Below are 17,796 nucleotides of genomic sequence, written 5' to 3' on the forward strand. Positions count from 1 at the left end.
GGCCGCCTTGGTGAGGAGGCAGGAGGCCCTTCCTACTTGAAGCTGGAGTTCTGTCTTCAGGGAGAATAACATACAAGTCATTTTCTGGAAGAAACTTCTGTAGGGGAGGAGAAAAAAAGTTTTTCCGCTACCCATCTTGGGATCGTGGGCTGGGGTGCTATAAATTAGCCTGACAAAAGACAGACTGAAGGGGAAACAAACATATACACTACACAGCATGAAGCATGCACAGGGAGCCCTCAGAGATGAGTAACTCAAGGGGCTGGTTAGAACGTGGGCTTTATAGCATCTTAACAAGACCAGTGTATTTTTTAGAGACATGACAAGACAAAGGAAACTTTGTGGGAAGGTAAATATATGGGGAAACTAAGGGTAGATAAGGGCTGGTTTACAGCAGGGCTTGTTATGTAGATTCCTGCAGTGCTGATGAGGTCTAGTTATCTCCAGGATTAGCCTCTGTCCTTCCTGGAATCTTGGGGTGGGGGGGAGAGAGGGAACAACACCGTCACAAATGTATGTCCTTTTAGGCAAAAGAGAAGGCAGAGAGCTTTTCTGTATCTGCTTCTTCTCAATTGCCTTCAGCTCACAGTAAGCTTTATGCCAAAGTGGCATACTGTTAGGGGGCATCGTCTGCTACCCTCCACCTCTATCACTCCCATTCTTGCCATCTGTTGGGCTATGATCAAGTTAAAGTGCAGCCACTGCGTGGAGCCTGAACAGAAAGAAAGGAAAAACTGCTCACATCTGACCACTGTTGGAGCGAGGAGGAGACGGACCCACTCAACACACATCTTAGGAAAAACTGCGTCAGCTTTTATTACCTAACCTCACTTCTCAATTATTCTTTAAAGACAGGAAAGGAGTGGGTAGAAATGAGGTCACCCCATAGCACTCTGGCCAGCAAGCCTGGAGTGGAGCCACCAGCGAGGAACAAGACCCCTGACTGTTTAATGCAGACCTGCTTTCCAGTGATTTCCTGCTGCCTCAGGGGCTCTGGGGTGTGAGGTGTGTCTTAGCCTGTTTCTCCAAGACCAACTTGGAAACATGTATGCATTTCCTGAATGTAAACGTTTTCACACATTAATAAATTAACAGGAAAATGGTGGCCTTAAATTCATCCAAAAGTTGTTTTACTGATGGTGCGGGTTAATCCAATCCAGACAAGAAGGGGTTATCAATGCTGGCTGCCTTGAAAACCTAGAGGAAATGGATATTTGTGTGTGTGTGTGTATGGGTGGGGGTGGGGGGTACCGACAAACACCAAAAGAGAAAACAACTGTACCAGAATAAACTGAGAAAGTTGTTAGAAATATGCTACCATCCCCCCAAGCCACACGGGGGCAGGCGAAGGGAGACCAGTCTTACATGAGGAGTCAGCCAGTTTACACGTTTACAGGTGAAGTCAGCCAGTTTATATGTTACTTCCTGTGCTATTTAAACCACACTGAGGGCCTCGAGGTAGAAGACACACTTCCAAATTCTTTATCAGGGGCTGCAGAACATTGGTATCCAAAGCCAACAATTTACAGCACAATGAAGGAAAGCCACAGGCCAACTGCATTGACATAAAAATCAATGCAGACCTCCAAAATGAAAAACAACAATAAAATCCACCTGGACATTAAAAGGAAAAATCACCAGCACCGAGTGAGCCTTGTACAGTAGGACTAGGATGGTTCGATATCAGAACGTCTTTTAATTCACTTTCTATTAATATAATAAAGAAGAAAAATCATGATTGTCATAGATGTTGAAAGGCATTTGACAAATTTACCATTTATTACAAAATCTTTTACCAGATTCGAAAGAGGAATACTCCCTTAACATGATAATCACACACACAGACACCCCCCACCCCATTAAGCCCCAAATCAGCATCATTTGCAATGGTTGGAAGCAACAGAAGTTTCCATGAGACTCAAACAAAAGCATGCCCTCTATCCCCACTATGGTGTTTGGGAGGTTCTAGCTGATGAAAGTAGGCGAGAGAAAAAAGTCAGAAATTTAAGGAGAAAGGAAGAAATAAAATAATTATGTTCACGCTGGAACATGTGGCAGACAGTAAGAGTTCCCCCTGAGTGGTCAGGTACAGAAGTAACACACCGAAACACTAGCCTCCCCAACGCACAAACAGCAAGCAGTTAGGTCCCACTGCAAACAGCACCCCCTCCAACATAAGATTCCCAGAAATGAATGCCCCAAAATGTGGACTGTCGGAAGAAATCTATATGAAGAAATCTTTTAAATGCTGCTAAGGGACATAAAACTTCAAAGGCAAAAAGAAGCCATCCTGTGTATGTTCTCGTCTAGAATGGTTCAACACTAAGGAGATGCAACTGTCAATACTGAGTGTTGGAGAGGATGCGGAACTGGAGCCCCCCACACACCCTGGTGGGGACGTAACAAGGTGCGGCCACTCCGGAAGACAGCTGGCAATTTCTTAAGAAGTTCACTATAAATCTACCATACGGCTCAGCAATTCCACTCCTAGGTATCTACCCAAGAGACACAAAAGCGTATGTTCATGAAAAGACTTGTGCACAAACAACCATTAACTGTTAAATGAATAACACATTGTGGTGTGTCCATGCAAATGCCCATCTTCTGATGACTGAACAAACAAATTGACGTTGTCCATACTATGGAATGTCACTCAGCAATAACAAGGAAGAAAGTACTAATACCTGCTACAACAGAGGTAAGTCTCAAAAACGTGCTACCTGGAAAAGGCCAGATGCAAAAGACCACATATGGTATGACTCCATTTATATGAAATGCCCAGAAAAGGAAATCTGAGAGACAGAAGACAGGCTAGTGGCCACCTGGGGTGGGAGTAGGGACAGGGAGTGACTACAACTGAGCACAGGGAACCTTCTTGGATGATGGAAATGTTCGAAAACTGGACTGTAGTGATGGCAGCACACACACTTTTTAGTGTAAATTCACTAAACATCATTGAAATGTATATAGTAAGCCCTCAGTGTCATAGATAAGTTCTGTGACAAGTGAAACAATGTATAACAAAACCAATTTTATCATAGGGTGGTTGTTATAAACAAAAGTTAAGTTCCTGACTTCTGGTCAAGATGGCAGACTTGCTAAACACTGCTCGCTTCCTCTCACAACCACATCGAAATTATAAATAAATTACAGATCAACCATCATTGAGAATCGTCTGAAGGCTAGCTGAACAGAATGCACATAACTAAGGATATAAAGAAAAAGGCACTTCAATCTGGTAGGAGGGGTGGAGATGCAGAATGGCCAGGACCCACCCCCACGTTGTGGCGGTTAAAAATCAGGAGGGATGTCTCAGCTGCAGAGGTCCCCTCTGAGGAGTGAGCAGTCCCAGCCCCACACCAGGCCCCCAGTCCAGGTCTCCATTGCTGGGAAGAGGAGTCCCCATAACTGGCTGTGAAAACCAGTGGGGATTGCATCGAGTGAGATGGAGGGCTGCTGGAGTCCCAGGCATTCCTCTTGAGGGACCTGCTCACAAACTCACTGGCTCTGAGCTCCGGCTCTAAGGCAGCAGAGCAAAAAGCACCAGGGACATACGGTGAGGAGGTGAATTGACTGGTTCAGGACAAGGGCTGGATGGGCAGGGGTCAGGGCAGCTCTCTCCAGGGATGGAAGTGCTGGCAAGTGTAATTGCTCATTTGTTGAGCCCTCTTCCCACCCAGTTGGCAGGCACTGGCAGGTGCTGGCAGACACCATATCTGAGCTCTTCATTAACTTAGATAACACAATTCGCCCTGCCCTGGTGATTCCCTGGAACCCCACCTCATCCAACTCGCATGCCCAACCCATTCCAGAGCCTTTCCCCACAAGTGGCCTTCTTCAGCTCATGCTGCGGACTTTCCTAAAAATCTCTCAAAGGTCCACAAACCCCAAACAAGCAGCAGCTGAGCTCAGCAGACCCCATACCTCTTGCTAAGGGACTCCAAACCCAGCATTAGTGGCAGCTGGCCTCAGTTCACAGCCCAGCCTCTACAAGGCACCTCCAAGCCCAGCACAAGCAGCAACCAACCACAGATCACGTTATAGCTCCTACAAGGTGACCCAAAGCTGGGCACAAGTGGCAGCTGACCTTGACTTCCACCAGAGCCCCTCTCAAGAGGCTCCAGAACCAAAATACCCAGCGGCCAGCTTCAGATTACACCAGAGCATTACCCAAACCAGATCCACAAACAGCACACCAAAAGGACGGAACTGGCTGGCACTCGACCTCTGCTTAAGTGAACCCTGCTCCTTCAGGTCAGGTCTTGCACAACAGCTCATCCACTGTGGTCACGGCCAGCCCTCACAGCCAGTCAGCCTGAAGGTCAATCCCACCCACCACTGACATGCCAAGGCTCAACTACAACAGGAGGGTCCACACAACCCACACAGGGGCACTCGAGGTGCACGCAGCCCAGGCGGCGAGGGAAACTGTGCCACTGGATACCTATTACATAAGGCCACTTTGCCAAGAACAGCAGATGTAGCAGATCTACCTACTACATAGAGGAAGTCAGCCAAAATGAACAAACAAACATGTCTGAAATGAAAGAACAGGAAACAACTCCAGAAAAAGAACTGAAGGAAATGGAGACAAGCCCTCTACCAGATGTAGAGTTCAAAACACTGGTTATAAGGCTGCTCAATGCACTAAGGGGAAGACTAGATGAACTCTGTGAGAACTTCAACAAAGAGATAGGAAACGTAAAAAAGAACCAGCCGGAAATGAAGAACACAATAATTGAGATCAAGAACACATTGGAGGGAATCAGCAGATTAGATGAAGCAGAGGATCGTATCTGCAATTTAGAAGGGAGCAGAAAACACCCAATCAGAACAGCAAAAAGAATAAAGAATCAAAAAAAATAAATAAATAAAAGGAGAGCTTAAGGGGCCTCTGGGACAATATCAAGCACACCAACATTCACATTATAGGGGCACCAGAAGAGGAGTAGAGAGAGCAAGGAATTGAAAACCTATTTGAAGAAATAATGACTGAAAACTTTCCTAACCTGGCAAAGGAAATAGACATACAAGCCCAGGAGGTGCAGAGTCCCAAACAAGATGAACCCAAAGAGGCCCACACCAAGACACATCAATGGTTAAAAACAAAGAGAGAATCTTAAAAGCATCAAGAGAAAAGCAGTTAGTTACCTACAAGGGAGCTCCCATAAGACTGTCAGCTGATTTCTCAACAGAAACTTTGCAGGCCAGCATGGATTGGCACAAAATATTCAACATGATACAAAGTAAGGACCTACAACCAAGACCACTCTACCCAGCAAAGCCATCGTTTAGCATCAAAGGATAGAGAAAGAGCTTTCCAGACAAGGAAAAGCTAAAGGATTACAAGAAGTGTTAGAGGGAGCTCAAGAAGAGGGGGAAGAGGGGAAACGAAGATAAAAAAAATGAATAATAAAAACAGCATAACTACATATCTATCAACAATTACTTTAAACGTAAATGCATTAGATGTGCCAATCAAAAGACACAGAGGGGACGGAATGGACAAGAAAACAAGACCCTTACCTATGCTACCTACAAGAGGCTTCAGATCGAAAGACACACACAGACTGAAAATAAAGGGATTGAAAAAGTTATTTCATGAAAATCGGAACAAAAAAGCTGGGGTAGCAATACTTATACCAAATTAGCCTTTAAAACAAATGCTATAACAAGAGACAAAGAAGAATCCAGTAATCTTATTTCTGGGGATTTATCTGAAGAAACCCAAAAGACTACGTCAGAGGGACCTATGCTTCCATATGTTCATTGCAGCACCATTTACAGTGGCCAAGATATGGAAGCAACCTGGATGCCCACTGGTGGATGAATGGATAAAGAAGAGGTGGTACAACGGGATATTACTCAGCCATAAAAAAAGAATGAAATCTTTCCATCTACAACAACATGCACGGACCTAGAGGGTATTGCGCTGAGTGGAGTTAAGTCAAAGACAAATGCCATATGATTTCACTTACATGTGGAATCTAAAGAACAAAATAAACGCACAAACAAAACAAACAAACTCACAGATGCAGAGAACATTTTGAGGGTTGCCAGATGGGAAGCGGGTAGGGGATGGGTGAAAAGGGGGAAGGGATTAAGAAGTACAAATTGGTACTTAGAAAATCATTATGGGGATATAAAGTATAGCATAAGGAATATAATCAATAATATCATAATAACTATGTGTGGTGGCAGATGGGTACTAGATTTATCAGGGTGATCACTTTGTAAGTTATATAAATGTATAATCACTATGTTGTACACCTGAAACTAATATTGTATGATAAAAATAAAATTTTAAAAAGAAATCAATCCAACAAGAGACATAAACTCTCATAAACACCTATGCACCTGATATAAGAGCAACTAAATACATAAAGCAAATATTGATGGACAAAAAGGGGACTTAAACACGCCTTGGACATCAGTGAATAGATCATCCAGGCAGAAAACTAACAAGGAAACAGTGGCCTTAAATGACACATTAGACCAGACAGAATTGATATTCTTAGGACACTGCTCCCCAAAGCAACAGAATATACATTCTTTTCAAGGGCACATGGAATATTTTCCAGTAGATCACATGTTACTATAAAATAAGCCTCAATACATTGAAGACAACTAAAATCATATCGAGCATCTTCTCTGATCACAATGGTATGAAACTAGAAATTCATTATAAGAAAACTGAAAAACATACAGACATGCTACCAAACAATGCATGGGTTAACAATAACATCAGGGGAGAAATCAAAAGCTACCTTGAGACAAATGAAAATGAAAGCACGATGACCCCAAATCTATGGGACACAGCCAAAGCATGTTCTAAAGAGAGATTTGTAGCAATATAGGCCTACCTCAAGAAACAAGAAAAATCTCAAATAATCAGATCTTTCACCTAAAGAACTAGAAGAAGAACAAATAAAGTCCAAAGTGAAAGAAGGAAGGAAATAATAAAAAATCAGAGTGGAAATAAATGAAATAGAGTCTTAAAGGAACAGTAGAAAAGATCAATGAATCTAAGAGCTGCATCTTTGAAAAGAAACTAAACTGACAAACTTTTAGCCAGACTCACCAAGAAAAATCGAGGGCCCAAATAAATAAAATTAGAAAAGAAAGAAGAGAACTGACAACTGCTACCACAGAAATACAAAGGAATATAAGGAAATATTATGAACAGTTAATTGCCAACAACTTGGACAACCTGGAATAAATAAATTCCTAGAAACATACAATCTTCCAAGGAAGAAACAGAAAAATCTGAACAGAGTGACAACTGCTAAAGAAATTGAATCAGTAGTCCAAAACCTCCCAACAAACAAAATTTCTGGACCAGATGGCGTACAGGTGAATTTTACCAAACATTCAAAGAATTAAAAGCTATTCTTCTCAAACTATTTCAAAAAATTGAAGAGGAGGGAAGGCCAGCATTACCTCAATACCAAAACCAGAAAAAAAATTACAAAAACAGAAAATTATAGGCCAATATCCCTGATAGATGCAAAAATCCTCAATAAAATATTAGGAAACTGAATTCACCAATATATTAAAAAGATCATACACTATGATCAAGTGGGATTTATTCCCAGGATGCAAGGCTGGTCCAATGTCCACAAATCAATTAATGTGATATACCACACAGACAAAATGAAGGATAAAAATCATACGATTGTATCAATAGATGCAGAAAAAGCATTTCACAAAATCCAGCATCCATTTATGATAAAAACTCTCGGCAACGTGGAGATAGAGGGACTACACCTCAACACCATAAAGGCCACATACGACAAACCCACAACTAACATTACACTCAGCGGTGAAAAGCTGAACACTTTATCTTTAATATCAGAACCAAGACCACTTTCACCACGTCATTGGAAGTCCCAGACACAGCAATCAGACAAGAAATAAAAGTCATCCTAGTTGGAAAGGAAGAAGTAAAACTACATTATTTGCAGATAACATGATTCTACATATAGAGAATGCTCGAGAGTCCACCAAAAAACTGTTAGAACTGATAAATGAATTCAGTAAAGGATACAAAATTAATATTCAGAAATTGGTTGCATTATTATACACCAATGATGAACTATCAGAAAGAGAAATTAAGAAAACAATCCTGTTTACAATTGCATCGAAAATAATAAAATAGCTAGGAATAAATTTAACCAAGGAGGAAAAAGACCTGCACCTGGAAAACTATAAGATATTGAGGAGAGAAACTGAAGAAGAGACAAATAAATAGAAGGATATACATTGTTAACATTGTTTAAATGTTTGTACTACCCAAAACAATCTACAGATTCAATGCAATCCCTATCAAAATACCAATGACATTTTCGAAGAACTAGAATTATCCTAAAATTTACATAGAACCAGAAAAGGCCCCAAACAGCCACAGCAATCTTGAGAAAGAAGAACAAAGTTGGAGGTATCACTCTACCTGATCTCAAACTGTACTGCAAGGCTATAGTAATTAAATCAGCATGGTACTGGCATAAAAACAGACACATAGATTGATGGAACAGAACAGAGAACCCAGAAATAAATCCACATGTATATGGTCAATCAATCTATGACAAAGCAGGCAAGACTATACAATAGGGTAAAGACAGTCTCTTTAATAAATGGTGTTAGGAAAACTGGACAGATACATGCAAAAGAATGAAACTGAATCACTTTCTTATACCATATACAAGAATAAACTCAAAATGGATTAAAAACTTAAATGTAAGACCTGAAACCATAAAGTTAGTTCCTAGAAGAAAACATAGGCAGTAGACACTTCGACATCACTTTTAGCAAGATTTTTTTGGCTATGACTCTTCGGGCGAGGGAAACAAACAAACAAATAAACAAATGGAACTACATCAAACTAAAAAGTTTCTGCACAGCTAAGGACATGATCAACAAAAAGCAAAGACAGGGTCCGGCCCGGTGGCTCAGGCGGTTAGAGCTCCATGCTCCTAACTCCGAAGGCTGCCGGTTCGATTCCCACATGGCCCAGTGTGCTCTGAACCACAAGGTTGCCGGTTCGACTCCCGCAAGGGATGGTGGGCTGTGCCCCTGCAACTAGCAACGGCAACTGGACCTGGAGCTGAGCTGCGCCCTCCACAACTAAGATTGAAAGGACAACAACTTGACTTGGAAAAAAGGCCTGGAACTACACACTGTTCCACCAATAAAGTCCTGTTCCCCTTCCCCAATAAAATCTTTAAAAAAGAAAAAAGAAAACAAAAGACAATCTACTGAATGAGAGAAGATATTTGCAAGATATTTGCCAATGATACATCCAACAAGGAATTAACATCCAAAATATAAAAGGAACTCATACAACTTAACACAAACAAAACAAACAATCCGATCAAAAAATGTGCAGAGAACCTGCACAAACATTTCTCCAAAGAAGACATACAGATGGCCAACAGACATGAAAAGATTCTCAACATAACTAATCATCAGGGAAATGTAAATTAAAACCATGAGGTATTTACCTCACACCTGTCAGAATGGCTGTCATCAATAAATCGACAAACAAGTGTTGGCAAGGATGTGGAGAAAAGGGAGCCCTTGTGCACAGCGGGTGGGATTGCAAATTGGTGCAGCCACTATGGAAAGCAGTATGGAGGTTCTTCAAAAAACTAAAAATAGAACTACCACATGACCCAGGAATTCTACCTCTGGGTATTTAAACTGAAGAAAACGAAACACTCATTCAAAATGATACATGCACTCCTATGTTCACTGCAGCACCATTTACATACCAAGATATGAAATCAACTTAAGTGTCCATCGGTAGATGAATGGATAAAAAGGTGTGGTACATATGAGGTCAGATAATTACGTTTGCGAACTCATCCTAGAAAAAGTGCTCCATCCCTCACTGCTGAATATCACTACGGTCACCTTCGAAGTTCTCCCCTTGGGAAGCTGTGCACCGATGCCAGCACCTAGTCCACCCTTCAAAGCCATTTTGGAACTTTTTCTGGAATGGCCATCAGAGCTGTCGTCATATTACACTTGATGTCCTGAATGTCATCAAAATGTCTTCCTTTCAATATTTCCTTTATCTTTGGGTAAAGAAAGAAGTCATTGGGGGCCAGATCAGGTGAGTAGGGAGGGTGTTCCAATACAGTTATTTGTTTACTGGCTAAAAACTCCCTCACAGACAGTGCCGTGTGAGCTGGTGCATTGTCGTGATGCAAGAGCCATGAATTGTTGGTGAAAAGTTCAGGTCATCTCACTTTTTCACACAGCCTTTTCAGCACTTCCAAATAGTAAACTTGGTTCACTGTTTGTCCAGTTGGTATAAATTCATAATGAATAATCCCTCTGATATAAAAAAAAGTTAGCAACATTGTTGCAACAAGTTCGCAAATTTAATTGTCAGACCTCATATATACAGTGGAATACTACTCAGCCATAAAAAATGAATGAAATCTTGCCATTTGCAACATGGATGGAACCAGAAGGCATTATGCTAAGGGCAATGAGTCAGAGAAAGATAATTACAGTATGATTTCACTTATATGTGGAATTTTAAAAAACAAAATAAATAAACTAACAAAACAGACACAAACTCAAAAATACAGACAGCATTTTGATAGTTGCCAGATGGGAAGAGGGGGTGGGAGGATGGGTGAAAAAGGGGAAGGGATTAGATGGGCAAATTGTCAGTCACGGGGATATAAAGTACAGCATGGGGAATATAGTCAATAATATTGTAATAACTATGTGTGGTTATATATGGTGTCAGATGGGTACTAGACTTAGTGGGGTGATCACTTCATAAGTTATATAAATGTCTAATCACATTTGTTGAACACCTGAAACTAATATAATATTGCATGTCAACTAATTGAAAAAAAAATTTAAATTATTTTTTAAAAAGTTCCTATGGAATCTCATCATTATAACAAAACAACGTTGACAAAATGATGTTATTCGGGGACTTGTTATACTTAAAATGGGTGATTTTTTATTATTAAAATAAAGCCATTAAAAATGTCATTTCTTAAATTTACCATACAAATAACATACTATAAATAAAAATACTCCACAGGGATATATGTGCCCATGTGCATAATTTTTTAACTGGAGCAGCTGATGCTAAAGTTCTTAAAATTAAAAAAAAACAATCACCAGAAAATTTCTGAAAAGAATAATGAACAACAAACCCTACTAGATACTAAATCGGATTATACTATAGTATCACATTAAATAAATATTAAGTATCAGATGAAAACCATTTCATACCATCAAATGTGCATGTATATGTACATAAAACAGATCAATGACACTGATGAAAAAGTCACAAATAACATATAATACATTCAAGAATTTAGTATATAACTAAAGATTTTATTTCAAATCAGTGGGGGGAAGTACAGTTAATTTGCATTAGAACAACAGGATAGCATCTGGAAAAAAGAATGTTATATCCCTCTACCTTTTCCTTCCATCAAAATGAATTCTGAATAAGTCAAAAATTTAAACATAAAAAATGAAACTGTAAAAGTACTACAAGAAAACCCAAAGAAACATTTTAACCATTTCTTGGTAGGAAAGTCCTTTCTAAACATGACTCAAAACCCAGAAATCCATAATGTATTCACTTTACGGCCTAATAGAAAGTTTTAAAAGTCTGCATGGCCAGCCCCAATAGATTACCCCTCCCTTTTGTGAAAACTCCAAAACTCCATAAAATACATAAAACAACTGTCTGCAGGAATTGGACAGAGTGGCACGAGCTGCAGTCCTTGAGAGCAGGGAAGTAACTGACATGCAGCCACATTCACCATGGCTTTCTCTGGAAGGAGAACTTTCCAAAGTGCTCAGTGGGGATGGTTAGCCCGAGCAGAGTGCAGCAGTCCTGCTGAGGGGAAGAAACAGAGTTTGGAGTCCCCGGATGCCAAGGTAGCCGGGATTTGCAGGACAAGACACAGAACAGGCAGAAGCCACAGAGAAGGAGACCCAGAAATGCACACAGATGTTCACCTCAGACGCTTGGCCAAATGCTAAACTATGTACGTACAGGGTGAGACTCTATGCGGCGTAGTGGTAAACAGCTCCCAGGGGCAGGGAGTTGAGGACTGAACAGAAATTATTGAGGTCATACCGTTTCAACCCTATAAGAGGAAAGACCCTGATAAAAATCCTTTGCATTCACTGATACCCCAGAAAGGCCAAGCTTTAAGGACATGGGCCGTCCCCTGGGAGTAGGGACTACATACTAGAACTAAGGTGGGAGATGAAGTATACCCTTCCTAACAAAGCTGAAAATGAAGCCTTGATATGTTCAAGGTGATCAGCCAGGAACTTAACTGTCTGCAAGAACAACAACGCCATTATTCAGAGGAATATAATCCAGAATTCCTACAAAACATAATCCACAATGCTCAGCGTACCCATATGAGTACAACCCAAAATTACCAGCTTGTGAAACTGGAAAACACAGTTAATAAAAGCAGACCCACAGATGATCCAGATGTTGGGATTGCAGAAAAGGACTTTAAAACACGTTAAAGAATTTAGAGGCAAAAGGCGACAGTGCATGAAGAGATGTAACATTAAAAGAAAAAAAAAAGGACACTAAAAAGAATCAAACAGAAGTCATACAATTAAAAAAGACAAGTATCTGAAATGAAAAATCCTTTAGATGGATTTAATAGCAGACTGGACACAGAATCAGTGCGTCTGAAGATACTATTACTAATTCTCCAAACTGAAGCACAGAAAGAAACAAGAATTAAAAAGCAAATGGAGAAAAAAAGAGAAAGGGAGACACAAAGACCAGATCCTGCAGGCAAGGTCAAATTGTCTAACATACATGTAATTGGAGTCCCAGAAGGAGAAGAGAGAGTGACTAGGGCAGAAGACTATAAGATAACAGCCAGTAATTTATCAAAATTGGTAAAAGATACCGATCTATAGATCCAAGGAGCTCAGCAAATCCCAAACAGGATCAATACAAAGATGATCACAAATAGGCACATCATCAAATTAGTGGAAACCAAAGAAAAAAAATCATAAAAGCAGCTAGAGGATGAAAGAGACATTCACGGGAATGACATTGATAATGACAGTTGACTTCATTAGAAATAGTGGAAGTGACAAGAAAACGGACTGACAGGTATGGGGAAGTTACCAGGACAAGCAGGGTGAACAACAAGTTTGTCATGAAGATCTAAGTGCCTAGTTCATTGATAAGATTCCCTTGGGATTTGGTCATCCATCTCTTTAGGTAGAGACGGAGACACCCTTCCTTACAAGTGGAGATTTCCTTTATAAATGTAAATTTCTCTTACAAAAGAGTTATTATTACTCTGTTTTCAGAGCTTCTTATGTGTCTGCTGTTTCTCTAAATAATCCCTAAGTCAAAGAAACATATTTTGTGGTGGCAAATTCTGCTACTTTGGGATGGAAGAATTTAAAACTGAGAAAAAGGCTGTTTTCATGGGAAATACCAAATACTGTACTATCTTTTTCCTAACGTCCAGTTTAAGTGTTTCCTAGGACACAAGCCCAGCTCCAGGACTCCTGCAGTTTCATTAGGTGTCAGGAAATCCCTTTTGACAAATGCCCAGGGACTGGTGAATGGATAAATGAAATGTGGTCTGCCCCGTACAATGGAATATGATTCAGCCATGAAAAGGACTGAAGCCACAACACGAATGGACCGTGAAAACATTATACTAAGTTAAAAGAAGTCAGACACAGAAGGCCACATGTTATATGTGTCCATATATATGAAATGTGCAGGACAGATAAATCCATAGGGACATAGAGAACAGCAGTTGCCAGGGCACTAGGGGGGATGCGAGGGTGGGGAAATGACCGCTGATGGGTATGGAGCTTCTTTTGGGGGTGATAACAATGTTCTGGAATCCGACAGTGGTGAGGCACAACCCCGTGAACACACTAAACACCACTGAGGTGTACACTTTAAAGGGGTGCATTTATGGTGTGTGAATTATATCTCAATTCTTTAAAAAAGACTGGCAGGAAAAGGAAAGCATTGCAAATGATATCTTGGTTTCACAATAAAACAAGAGATTCTTTTCCAGACAGAAAAAGAAAATCTTCCAGTTTCTGCAGACTTCTTCAGTCCACCATCCACCCACCCCGAGAATCTTTTGTCTGCTGCCATCCAATCAGAGAAGAGGCCTGCGTTTGCCTTTTAACCTGGAGCCTGGCAGGTAAATTATAATGGAAAGGGGCCCCAAGCAAAGCGGGAGAGGAGGCCAGTCCCTCCCGCGCTGCATGACTCACTTTACCCCGTCACAGGCTTCCTTCCTGTTTACCATCTGGGAGAAATAATAAAATGGCACTTGTTGTTTCTTTTCAGCAATAACTTATATAAGCCAAACTTTGCAAACAATGGTTTCCTTAGCAACCTCTGACCCATTCTTGTCAAATACGAACTGCTCTCCAGTATGGGACTGTCTGTTTCCAGCCAACAGAAGTCCATTTTGAAATCTCACTTAAAACAGATAAGTTTAGGTTTTCACAAAGGTTAGCCACGGGCAGAGGGTCTGCAGAGCGGTCTGGTCTTGTGGGTCTTTGAACGCCGTGACAGATGACCACGCCAGGTGCTTGTGCCTAGAGACCTGTTCTAGAGCAGAGCACGGCCTGGAGCCCAGCACCCTGCCCCCTCTGTCACTCTCAGCCAGCCTCTCAGCCCAGTCTCCAGTGTGTCCTGCTGTCTCTCTACTTACCAGTCAACAGTTTAGAAAAGACTTGAGTCAACTCACCCAAAGGGTAAGGCGACTGATTTTATCCACACACTGCAGACCTTGAACTCTCCATCCAGACCAGGCTGCAGGGGTGTACAAACTGTATGGGGTGGGGGGAAGGGGGCCTGCTCTCAGAAGCACCCCCACACTTGCCTGATGCTCTGCTGTCACCATCGTGAATCTCAATAATTGTTGCATGAGGGCTGCTACATTTTCATTCTCCACGGGGCCCTGCAAAATATGTAACTGCCCTGCTTCAGAGCCCCTTACTGTGGGTTCTCGGGCAGCTGGAGAGATCAGAGTTTCCACAAAACAAGGGGCTGGCAGCCATGGAGCCCCTCCAAACAGGCTCATCTAGTCCCTAGGGCTAGAATAACCGTCTCAGAGGCACTTCTTAACAGAGCTTTCAGCAGCTTGGGAAGCCGCCCGACTATGTTAATGATGGCAGCTCAGCCCCGCGAGGGCACGTCCATTGCCCATAACTCCAGAATTCATAGTAACCAGCGGGGTCAGTGCCAAAAGGCTGGGACCCGCTGCACACACTCTACTCAAAACTCCTGGGCGGCACCAGGCCCGGTCTGCTCTGCAGCGTCACCGTCAGTGGCCTGTCCTGAGCAGGACATACCCCACGACGCTTTTCGTCAGTGTGGGCGCACCTCCCAGGGACAGACAAAGGTGCAGTGTGCAGGGTGGCTGGCGGCGCTCAGAAGGCCAGCTGCGTGTGTCTCAGTGGCGATCACCCCCGCAGCCCAGCGCAGGCACCCTGGGCTCTGGCCAGCCGAGGTGCAGGCAGCCATTCCCAGCTGTGCTCCGGGATCTGAAAGGCTCTTCCTTTCTTGTGAAGCCTCTTTTGGGCTTTCAGAGGGAAGTGGAGACGGAGAGGAAACTGCACACCCTTCTCACTCTAATAGCAGCCTCACCTCCGGAGATGCCCCCTCACAGAGCGGGTGGGGTGGCGGGAGGGAGCGTCATGTGCTGCCTTTGGTCCTGAAACCACGCTGGGGAGGGGGCATGTCATACTCTCATCTCATACCACCAGCAGCTCTGATGAGCCCCAGTGACTGAGACGCCCAGCAAAGCTGGGCCATGCACACACCGGGTCTCTGACCTTAGGGCCGGCGTTTGCTTCTGCGCCTGGCCCAGAGCAGCCAGTGGTGTCAGCCAGGGCTGAGCTCCACTCTGCTGACAGAGCTTTCCCTGTAAGGACACGTGTGGGGCCGGGCCCAGCCAGCTCATGGGTCCCTGGGAACATTCTCTTACAGAGAAACCCAACGAGGAAGAGAAAGCAGAATCATCAACTTCTGCGTTTCTAAAAATAATGGTAAAAGGATGGAAGGACCAAGCACCGTGCTTATAATCAAAGAGTCGGGTTCCTCAGAGAGCACCACAATATTGTAAGCTGCTTCCTTTTTGTGCCTGTTTCCTTTTTATGCCTGTTACCAAACTCTGCCTCCAGAACCTGCAGTTCTGAAGGCTCCATTTGAAGCCAGCATGAATCCCTCCCCTCTGCTGTGCCTGACGCCTGACACCTATGCCCCTGCCCTAACCAGGAAGGCTGGGGGCACACCAGGTCCTTGCCGCCCCAGACCGAACTGGCCTCACCTGAAGGACCCTCAGATGCGGGCAAGAGCTCTTGGCCTCTTCTGTCACTGTGGTGACCACCCTGGGGGCCGACTGTGCCCCCTCACACCTGGGAACACTTATGACCCAGGCCCTGCAAAAAGGGTTAAGGGAACTGAGGAGAGGCATGTTGTTCCAATTAGTTCTAAACCACCCATGTTGGAACTTGTGCAAAACTGGCCGCTTGCTTTCACATTACCCAAGAGTCCTCATTCTTTCTTTCTTCATTAATAAGTTCACGAGGTTTCCAAGCAAATTGGGTACCAAAGGCCCCTAACTATGGAATAAACAGGATCCTTATGGCGAAATGCCTCCACCAGAATACTAACACCAAAAGTCTCCTCTTGCATGAACCACGCAATGAGGGAGTGGATGGAAATTAACTTCGACCTACCAAACACTCCCTGCCTCGGGCTCATTCACACACACACCAAGGGGGCAATTATGTCTATGTTGCAATTGGATATACATTTTACTGCACACAAACACTGTTTGAAGGATATTTTTCCCACTGACGTTTCTTTCCTATGCCAAGTCTGGTCCTGCCTGCCAGTGGGAGACTGAGATCCCAAGCCAGCGAACTCAGGCTCCTTAAAGAAACTTGTCACAAGCCAGAAAGGCAGAGAATGTGGGGGAAGCAGGGGAAATGCCACTGTCACGGCTACGGAGACAAAGCTGGGTACAAGGAAGTGAGAAGAGCATCAACCTATCAGATACGGTTCACATGACAAGTTTAACAGGTCTTTCTTATTCCCATTTTACAGATGAAGAAACAGAGTCTCAAAGAGGCTGTGTGCCCCAGACCACACACGGGGATGTGAAACCACGTTGTCCGTCTCTAGAACCTGCTTTAGCCTTTACACTGTTGCGTCTGGCAGTCCTTGTAGAGACAAGTCTAAGGTGCCCCCCATAAGATTCCCACCCTGGTATATACACACCTTCTCCCAGTTAATCCAACACTAACCTAGGCGTCACTGTGAAGGGAATTCGGAGATGCAATTAAAGTCCTAAGTCAGCTGACCTTGAGGTGGATGGACCGGACCTTATCACACAAGCCCTTTCAATTGGGGCCTGGAGGACAGCTGAGGGAATCAGAGATTGGAAGCACGACACCTTGACACTTGCTGCTTGAAGACAGAGGGGAATCCATGGCAAGGACTGAGGGTGGCCTCAAGGAGCTAAGAGCAGTCCCTTCCTTACAGCCAGAGAGGGAATGGGGAACTCAGCCCTGCCACTGCAAGGAACCGAATTCTGAGCTTGCAAGTGGATTCTTCCCAAGGCCTCCTGAAGAGAGCTGAGGCCAACACTTTGACTTCGGCCCGTGAGGCCTTGAGCAGAGAACCCCACCATGTCAGACAAGCTGTGAAGTTTGTGCCAGTTTGCTGCTGGGCACTATGGTCCATGACCAATGGCCTCTAGCACCAGTCCCAGCTGT

General features: G+C 43.2%; 1 long non-coding RNA gene across 1 annotated transcript in view; it reads right to left on the bottom strand.

The window, feature by feature from the left end:
- LOC109435894 (uncharacterized) overlaps window positions 1-17,796 on the bottom strand; it is a 41,151-nt gene that overhangs the window by 22,992 nt on the left and 363 nt on the right. The gene's annotated exons all lie outside the window — the stretch shown is intronic.

This window comes from Rhinolophus sinicus, linkage group LG18 (assembly GCF_036562045.2).
Source record: "Rhinolophus sinicus isolate RSC01 linkage group LG18, ASM3656204v1, whole genome shotgun sequence".
NCBI classification, from domain to species: Eukaryota; Metazoa; Chordata; class Mammalia; order Chiroptera; family Rhinolophidae; genus Rhinolophus; species Rhinolophus sinicus.